The sequence below is a fragment of the Dermacentor silvarum genome, chromosome 4 (assembly GCF_013339745.2).
Source record: "Dermacentor silvarum isolate Dsil-2018 chromosome 4, BIME_Dsil_1.4, whole genome shotgun sequence".
Lineage (NCBI taxonomy): Eukaryota > Metazoa > Arthropoda > Arachnida > Ixodida > Ixodidae > Dermacentor > Dermacentor silvarum.
Window position 1 is genome coordinate 174126057 of NC_051157.2, and position 10290 is coordinate 174136346.

General features: G+C 44.4%; 1 long non-coding RNA gene across 1 annotated transcript; it reads left to right on the forward strand.

Moving 5' to 3' along the window:
* Nucleotides 1–480: 480 nt before the first annotated feature.
* Nucleotides 481–3495, forward strand: LOC125944848 (uncharacterized). Its single transcript, XR_007466552.1, has 3 exons — nucleotides 481–517; nucleotides 1835–2043; nucleotides 3381–3495. It is a non-coding gene; the product is annotated as an uncharacterized LOC125944848 (long non-coding RNA).
* Nucleotides 3496–10290: the final 6795 nt, after the last annotated feature.

Below are 10290 nucleotides of genomic sequence, written 5' to 3' on the forward strand. Positions count from 1 at the left end.
CCCCGAAAACGATAAGAAAATATGTGGCTCAGGCATAGTAAAAATAAGGCGCAATAACGAAGAAATCAAAACCGCGTAATACGAATCGAGTTAAGGCGAAGCCAGAGTTAAGGTGGAGGGTGGCGACTTCAAAACCAGCCAGCCAGGAATGCGCTCGAACGCCGCAGCTGCATTCGAATGAGGCTATGAGTCAGCAAACAGACCCCGAGTACTTCCGATACTGCATGGTCTTTTCCTTTTTAACACTTCTGGTACTCTTGCCCCACTTGCGCCAGTTTATTGTGCTCGTCCTCCGCCATTTAATGTCGGGGGACGGTGTTCCACCTGAACGTAAACGTTACTAATGAGAGCAGCTAGTGTCGTGAGGAAGTCACGACCACGTGACGAAACGCTGTTTCCAGCAACGTTCTTTGTTTGACCGCTTTTGATTTTCTTTATATGACGCCTTTTGTGTATCATTCTCTCACTCTCTCATTTCGCAGGCATAAATGAAGAGGGAGAGCTTGACCCAAAACTCGTGAGTATCGCAATGACAAGCATTTTATGTGAAAAGGAATGTCGACATCTTCGCTAAAGTGACATCATACATTGCCCCCGAAATGAATCTTCGCATATGAAACAAGCCTTGTACATTTGCCGTTATCGAACCGCATAATACCTACCCTGGTTGCTTAGTGACTTTGGCGTGGCGCTGCTAAGCACGAAGTCGTGGGATCGAATCCTGGCCGCGGCAGTCGGATTTCGTTCGGGCGAATTGCAAAAAAAAAACGCCCGTGTAACGTGCATTGGGCAGATGCTCAAGCACCACAGTCGGTCAAAAGCCGTAGTCGGGCGTGCCATTATCATAGATCTTGGTTTGAAATGTCAGAGATGAGAATTTAATTTAAGAAATAGTGTTAGCGAACCAGAAACCTTCGCCTGGTCCGAATAACTGCCAACCTTGTGCTTGGTTCAGTTGATAAGGCGGCTGTGCGGGTCTCAACTGTGCAAATAAAGTTAAGCCTTTCAAGAAGCAGCGGAGCATCAGGGGCCAGATTCACACAGCTTTTCTTTCGTAAGTTCCCTTTGCCATTAGAGGGCCACCATCGCTAATGATATGTCTGGCATCCAGATGGGCAAAATTATTTTTTACCAAAAATTCTAGCGTAAGAAGTTTTTGTGAATTCGGGCCCAGAATTCTCCTTCAGAACAATACTGATATCAGAATAAGCAAATGTCGCTATGACGTGTGCGAATACACCGCCCACTTTCCTGGCCGAAGCAGACACTGGTCTCCTAGCGTAATCATCTGCAGAAATCGCGATTCCGATAGCATGCTAGGAAGAAGTGGGCGTATTTGCATACACACGAGCACAAAAGGACACGCATGCGCAATGCCATGTCTAGACACCCGGTGCTTCCTTCGTCAGAGGGCTTGAGAATTCAGTACAGTGCACGCTCGTTAATCCCGTAATATTTCGTCCCCACCTGTACATGTCAGTTTCGCCAACTGAGTGTATGCAGGCTATTTACAGAGAGCAACAGTTAGCAAGCCATTTGAATTTGTTCTTTTTTATTTCCCTTTACTACAAATCTGGCTCAATTGACTAACAATTAACTGCCAGGCTTTACGTGCGAGTACTGCCTGCCACATGCTGCCCATTCATTTCGTGGTCAAATACTTCTAGACTGTCTTTCCACTGACTGTCCAAATGATTTCGTTGTGTGAAAGTAAGTCCCACAGTTTACTCCGTCAAGCAATACATCCCTTCATGCAGCGCAAATCCATTCGCTGTGCCCTGAGTGTTCCTGATGCTCACGACTGCTTGCATGTGTTCACTGCACTCCTGTGCAGCTGTTTCAGCTTGTACTACAGTCGCACGGCCTGCTAATCGTCGTCGTCTTTGTGCTGTTGCTGGCCGAGGCCGTGCCGCTCGTCGGATTGGCTGTTCTGTGGAAGTGCTGCATGGAGAGGCCAGACGAGAAACAGGCCTAATCCACCAGGGCGACAGATTTCGTAGACAAGACTACATTCGCCTTCTGGATATTGGTCGTGTCCCTTATGTAAGCTGGGCGCGGTGGCGTGCGTGCTGGACAAAAATATTTCTGGCTAGATTTTTGAATGAACTGTGTTTGTTCACAAAAGTGTTTCTAATAATCGCTAAACATAAACAGTGCACATTTAACATACGTCCGTGAGGTTAGGGCAAGGAATAATTTGAGAGGGAAATAATGTCTGCGTACTTCATCAATTTGTATGGCCGGGAAATCGTTTACTGCTTCAGCAGCAAGCTCTGACAGTGGACAGTGACTATCAATTTGGCAAGTACAACTTATAGATGTTAATGTTTTGCAAGGCACCCAATGTACATTCATCCGCTACAGTATTGTAATTGCACGATGTTGGGCCCTCGAAGTGCATCCACAGACATCACAGTTATTTGAGTCTGGGATGATTACTTGACTTAGGGGTGGGTGGGTGCTACCAATTAAAATTTTGGGGTGGCCCAACTTAAATTATGGAGGTGGCCTAACTTAAAATTTGGGGGTTGGCTAATTTAATATTTAGGGGTGGGCCAAATTGAAACTTAGGGTGCCTTACTAAAATTTGAGGGTGGCCCAACCTAAGTTTGAGGGTGGCCCTACTTGAAATTGGGGGTGGGCCAACTTACGAACGGCTTTCAAGAAACTCTGCTGGATTTGTCGAGGTGTGCGAAAGCTACCCCCAAATTTGAAGTTGACCCAATCCAAGTTTCAAGTTGGGCCACCCTCGAACTTTAGTTGGACCAACCTCAAATTTTTGTAAGGCTACCCCTAAGTTTCAAATTGGCCCACCACTAAGTATCAAGATAGGCCACCTCCAAATTTCAAGTTAGGCAGCCCCCAAAATTCAAGTGAATTTTGGGGGTAGGCTAGCTTAAAATTTGGGGGAGGGCCAACTTGACACTTAGGGGTACCCTTCCTATAATTTCAGGGTAGGCTTACTTAGATGTGAGAGTGGCCCAACTTGAATTTTGGGGGCTGCCTAACTTGAAATTTGGAGGTGGCCTAACTTGATACTTAGTGGTGGGCCAATTTGAAACTTAGGGGTAGCCTTACAAAAATTTGAGGTTGGCCCAACTAAAGTTCGAAGGTGGCCCAACTTGAAACTTGGGAGTGGGTCAACTTCAAATTTGGGGGTAGCTTTCGCACACTTCGACAAATCCAGCGGAGTTTCTTCAAAGTCGTTATGCCACTGGCTTTCAACGAAGTAGATGACTGATTTTTCGTTAGCACCTATGCCAAACCACCTGCGCGTTTTTTAACTTTGTTTCCCAAGTCATGTGCAGTGTACAAAATATTCAAAACGTGCAGATGCGAGAGAATAATTATCCGGCAATATCTTTCCTTTTTGAATTTAGATGATGCTACCCCCCGAAGTCGAGCAGCTCATGGACAAGCTGAAGAACACCGACGTGTCGGCCCTCCTGGCACTGGTCAATATCAAATGACGTGCTTATTTCTAGTGCAACAAGCTCTGATTTGTTCATGAATAAAAAAAATTCGTCAGTACCAATCTCACGATGAATGTCGATGTCATTGAGATTAGCACTGAAGGTCTGTAGCGATGCGTTATGTTAGTGTGCATGCAACTGGGCTCATCTCTTCCACTTCCACTGGACAGGCTGCTTCATCTCGAGTCTCCGGCACAAAGTCCGCGTGTGGGAAGATATATTAAATGTCTGAACGACGCGGATTGGATTCCTCCAAGCAGCAGAGGTAATTGTAAAGGACTTTTTTGTCATGTAAGAGCCGCACATACCTGCTGACCCAAGCTGGTGCCAAAGATCTTTATTGGTGAGCAGCACATACCCGAGGCTTGACGGCTGGTTTCATGCATTGTTTCGTCAGCACCGCACCTCGATACTCTACCTATTAGGCCATGGACTATCTAGTCGCCAAATTTGGCAGAAATACTGCTGTACAACTGAATAGCTGCTGGAAAGTATAGGAAATGCCCTAGGAATGTTAATTACATTATCTTTAAAACATTGCAGTGTATAATACTTATGCAGATATAGAGAAAAAAAGATGTCTGTGAAATGTAATACATAAGCACTTGTGTCCTACTACAGTCATTCTAAATCGAGCCTCTTCAGAATGGATAACCGAGCCACGTAGGTGGTTTCCGTCAGGAACCTGAATGCTGTAACGAACGCGGAAACGGATGTAATGATGAGCCAAAAAAATTGATATGCTGATAGACGAAGTAGGATGGAAGTGAGAAAAGTGAAGGATGAAGTAGGACAATCTTTTTATTCACTGTTGAGGAAGTCTGAGAAATTTACTCTTCCTGGCGACCACTTCACCAGAAAGAATGGTTAACAACTCGACGCCTGCTCTATAAAATATGGTGTCCCACTTAGGCAACACGTCGAATATTCTGCGAAGATCATACGCGATCCCATACAAAAATTTTGCCTTCATACGTGGATTCATGGGAATGTTTCATTTTTGCCGTCGGCGTCGTCGTTGCCATCGACGTTGCCGTGATGCTCCGTTTAAAGTCCCAGGGCGATAAAATCGTCATCGCGCGCCGTATGCTGTGTATAGTGTGTACTAGATTGGGGGAGTGGGTCCAACGAAGGCTCCCCGCTGCGGCTTTTTTATTGAAAAGACGTGCGGATTACGTGGCACACGAGATTTGTTGATGTGAATGAAAGGCTAAAGGTTGCACACGAGATTTGTTGATGTGAATGAAAAGGCTAAAGGTTGATGATCGAAGTCATAGCCATGAGTATGATTAAGGCTTTTGCCTTAAGGTCTCTTAGGTGTAACGAAAGGGACTCCTGAGGACTAATGACATGAATGTCATGACATGCATGTTTTTGGTTTGGCATTGGGCTGCTAATTACGACGGCGCGGCCGCATGTATATGGGGGCGAAAGGCAAGAACACCAGTATGTGGTGCATTGGGTGCAGGTTAAAAATAACGCCACATCGACCTTGAGTAGGTTTCGTAAACATGTTATTTCTCTGCAGTCCTGGACTATCAACAGTTAGAAGAGCATGCCCCGAGGCGACACTGCGATCGAGATGCTTGGAACGGATGTGGTGCCTGTGTCTGGTTATGGATAGAGTGCTGGTTTCTGCCTACTAATTAGTCCTGGTTGTGGAGTTGGCGGACAATTACAGTGTCTGTGGATTCGCTGTTTCATTCTTCCCCAGTATCGAGCCTTTATCACTTGTGTTTGAATGTTGAACAGCCAATCAGTCCATCAGAATCTTATCCGATTTGGTTACGAAGTAATTTCTCTCACTAGTTTTTCTACCAGTACGTCTCTGAGTGCAAAACAAACGGCACACGAAACCTGAATTTAAGAATCACAGACAATCTATCGCTCAACTACAAATTTATATTTATAGTTGTAAAAGCTGATGCTCACCCCAGCCTTGCCCAATTTTTATTCACGTAACCAGCAAGAATCGTATTTACAATTACATATCAATATCATAAATTCTAACAAAAAATCGTAAAAAACAATATATTTTTTGTGCTGTGATTTCTTTTTCTGACGCTTCTACGACGTAGTATTTTTTGCTGCAGAAGTGCAATGCAGGAGAAGAAAGGGCGCATATATATTCTGATGGATGTGGCAGGCATACCTAAAGGAAAGCGTACCTGCTTGAAATATTGCCCTGGCCATATCGGCGCCTATGAATGGTAGACGTGAAATACAGAAGCCCATCACTTACCCTTGTTGATACAGAAAACTAATGTTTTATGGCCTTTTTTCTTTCTCAAGAAATACTGCACAGGGTGGCTTTTTCTATTGATTTGCGCGTAGTGTTCTCACTAATAAGTTACTAAAATTACACTAGTGCCCACATTATCAAATCTTTTAGTATAACAATAACCTCCTAGTCATTTTACTTAATACAATATGTGCACATTGTGAAGGTAGGCTATCGTTTAGGTGAACACCCATGGCCTTTTCGTTATTCTACTAAAACTTCAAAGGATATGTATTTACCTTTGATTCGGCTCCAGTGACAAATTATAATTTATCGAGTACCAATACCATGAGCACCCTTTCTTTCATACGACTAAATGTGCCTAATTTTTTACTGAGTCCAGCCCATTACCTACTATCAGTGCATTACAGGATGCAAGGCGCACATATACATCTTCAACCATCAATAAATTGCAGGCAATGAATTGAAATTGTCACAGAAGGTTGTTATTTTTTGTAGAGCGGTTAATATTTACAATAAATTTCAAATTGTGTCGCTTTAGTGACCCTAAACCACACATTATTTTATGAAGTACCTGTGGAGCGCCAGCGACAAATTTTGAACATAAAGGTTCAATAAGGCGTAACTGAATTGTGGTGCACGAATTTTTCACGCTGCCAGTAAAAAGAATACGAGAGCCTCAGGAGGCACTCGAACCCGCGACCTTGTTCTTCACAGAACAATGCTATTTTCACAAGGCACGCGGTAGGCCGCACCTTTTTCTTTTTTTTAAGAGTGGCCGTGACACTGCAAACTGGATTAAGGTGGAGGGATTATACCTCTAAAGCAGCTACCATGAAGCTAGCGGGCTTCATGGTAGTTATGTAGTTATCATTTGCTGTCTTGGTATTACACTCGCGGAGTTCCAAAGTAACTTGCAGGAGTTTTAACAAAAAACATATTAGCAAAGGTGCCTAGGATTGCTCATCATTCGATAAACGAACGTCCCAGGCATTTTCCCCAGTTAAGTGCTACTTGTCATGATGCCAAATCTGTTTCAAGGTTTAACTTTCTCAGCCATTTCGTAATCAACGTATGGCTCATCAATATCCAATACTTAACAGAGAAGTTAAACCTCTGCCTGTTGCAGAATGCAGAAGCAGAATGCACTTAATTATTAGTTGCCGGTAATGCTGATGCAGAAGGGCTCCTGGCGCTCTGATAGTTACACGTTTATGGGTTCACCTACGGCTGTGTTTACATAACAATAATTTATGATGTACAAGCCCTGCACGGTACTTTCTCTCTGATAATTTTACATTGTATTATAAACATAGCAGCAGATCACGGACAACTCATATGAAAGTTCTTTTCGACGTCACTTTAGTAATCGCCACTTGCAGCCAAGTGACATCACATCATTATAAAAAAGAATTAGCTGCATGAATGCCTTGTTATTCAGCACTTTTAGTGTGATTCAACTGAAAATAACCGCTTGCATATTTTTATCAAGGATTTTCATTAGGATTTGGCATTCCACAATAATCCAGCTCGTTGTTCGATAGAACACGACAACGCGCATTTCTTCCATGTCGACGGGTTTTGGGAATATGAATTGTGTGTGCTGACGCAAAGCATGAATTGCTTCATTAAAGTCAGTATGAAAGTACATGATAGCCTGTGCTCCTGAGCATTGCGAAATGCTGCCTTAAGAGGAAGCTTTAGTTTGTTTCTCTCGGTAATTATACACAGAATTTAATGTAGTTTATTGTATTAAAAAAAAAGATCGGAAGTCTACCGAGGCATTTTAAATGCGCAAGCATTTCTATCTCTTTCAAACGAGGAAAACCGTTCGTCCGCCCGTCACGTAGGACGAAAAGCGCGCCAGCAGCAGCGAGCCAATTGACCTTCGTGCTGCTTCTCGCTTCAATGCCAATGACGCGGCGAGAACAGCGCACACGAAGCGATCAGCACTCGGCGCACTCTGGCCCCATCGCAGATTACATTCAAGATAGGGCCCGCACGGCCGCCATCCGCACCAGGACGTGTCGCCGGAGCGCGTCATTAATATTGGTCGGATCAATTAAGTTTTATAACATTGGTAATGACGCCGGGCTGCGTGGAGATGAGCAAGTGGCAGAATGCTTACGCATACCAACACAACTCCAAAATTGTTGAGAAAGGTTAAATTGCAAAATACATTTGGCATAGGGTATCAAGTGACTAAAGAAGTCGCAGTTTCACCCGAAAGGTGATAGATCGATTGCGATAGCAAATTAGTGGATCGCAATGAGAAGTAAGGATAATAAGGATAACTGTCTTGTAAACGTTTGCACATACGCTAGTTAACAGCAGAGCTGTTTAAGCCGACAGTCAGTCCGTGTGTCGCCAACACAATTAGTGCAGAAAGGGTCCAAGCGCTATGGCACATACCCCTGTGAACTATCGAAAGTGTTTAAGCCTAGCCCAAATAAGTGGCCAATGCCTTGCAATAGACAACCGATAGCCAATCAATAGCTAATCGATAATCGTCCAATAATCAATAAATTCCTGAAAATGCTGGAGATGACTTGGTAGTGCTTAGCCAACCCAATTACGTGGCCAATACGTAGCGATAGGCAATCAACAGGCAATCAATAGGTAATCGATAATCGATCAATCAATAAATTCTGGAAAATGCTTGGGATGACTTGGCAGTGCAAGGTGCCGATCAGCTCCGCTGTTTCTTTAGCCTTGCACCACTAGTGCAAGCTACACGAATTTTTAAACTAAGTTAACGAGCATGGCGTCACGCGCGCACAAGCAAACATGAACACATCTCGCTCGATGACCGCGGCATCTCGCTGTCAAAATGCTGGAGTGAGGAAGTGCGACAGCAACAGCGAGTGAATTGACCTTGCTTCTACGCTTCTACTAGTACCAAGCAGCGAGAACACCATCCACATGAAGATATCACCTAGACTCTGTCCCCTATGCGACCGCTCTCATGATAGCGCCAGCTCTGCCACGCGCGGCAGGAGTAGAACGCCCCCCACCCTCCCTTCCTCGCCCCCGGTGACTTGTACGCGACGGAAGACGGCGTGCTTCCTCCCCGCTTTTCTCCCTTGCCAGTGGGAGATTGATGAGCCGCCATCGTCGGCACACCCTCGCACGCTTTAGCTCGCACATAGAGCATACGGCGCGGTTGGACGATGTTATGGCCCTTGCATTTTATACGGAATATGACGGCGACGCCAACGGCGACGACGACTGCCGAAATGCGCCTGGAGTGCTCATATAATTGCTATACTAATAAAAAAAGGAACAATTCTCGTCAGCCTAGGAAAAAGTTTGTAAACATTTTGTTTGTAAGAATACTTGTTTGTCATTGGCAATGCAAAACTTTAAAAAAATAATAATATATGTATGAAGTATCAAGTAAGTAAACTACATACGATAGCCCAGTTCTTTAATAATATATTTAAAGCGATCAAAATATGATGTATTCTACACCTCTCTGAAACACATAATTTGTGGGTATGATACATGCCAAAGTTGTAAAGTGTAATATATGTAAGTATGATGTATATATCAAGTTTGTCCGGTTCACATGCTTCAACAGGGAAAGCTTATAAAAATGAGATATCGGTTTTTAATGCAGAGTTAAGAATTAGTACACTTCATGCATCACTTTTTTTTAAGTCTGACATTTTTGTAGAAAACCTTCTAAGGCCTAAATAAAAATATATTTGGGCAATTCCTAAATTTTAACATTTTCTGCAAAATGCAAAATAAAAAAGATTTATTTCATATATACGCTCAAGCGCTTGTGTCATGAAAGCACTTCTGCGTTTTACATGCAAATTAATAGAATATTGCCACGCGCCTTCAAAGGGGGCTAACGACGTTTATTTATGAGCAGCTGGGCTCTGGAGAAAATGGCGGCGAGAGCTAACCATCGAGCGGGGCGGTTAGCACGCACACTTAGTTCTTCTTGCGCCTCTGCGCTTGCCCTATTCCCACTACTACAGGTGACATTTCCCCCCTTCCTCGGAAAGAGCATCGCCTCGATGCTCAAGAAGTGGTGTGGGAAAGGAAAAAAAAACAACAACAAAAAAAAGAAAACACGCTCAATGAAAATGCTCGAGCAGAGAACACAGTGATAGCTACAGCAGCGTAGCTAGAAACAGTTCTCTACGTCTCTAGAAACAGAGAGGTAAGCGCATGAGGTGCAAATGGGAGCGTAAAAATCACGAACGCGCAACGTAGGGCTTCATGCGTACGACGTGAACGACGTCAGGGCTAGGTGGTTGTCTACGCCGTGTTTGCGCCGCACTGTCTGGAACGACTTCATAGTTCACGTCACTAATGCGGCGCAGCACTTTGTATGGGCCAAAATACCGGCTGAGCAACTTTTCACAAAGGCCACGGCGGCGAACAGGGGTCCAAACCAACACTTGGTCTCCGGGACTGTAGCGCACTTGCCGGTGACGGATGTTATAGCGCCTTGCATCTGAGACTTGCTGCTCACCGATGTGCAGCCGCGCGAGCTGGCGAGCCTCCTCAGCACGCTGAGCAAACTCTTCGGCGTCAGTAGTTAGGTGCTCGGAGTCGTGG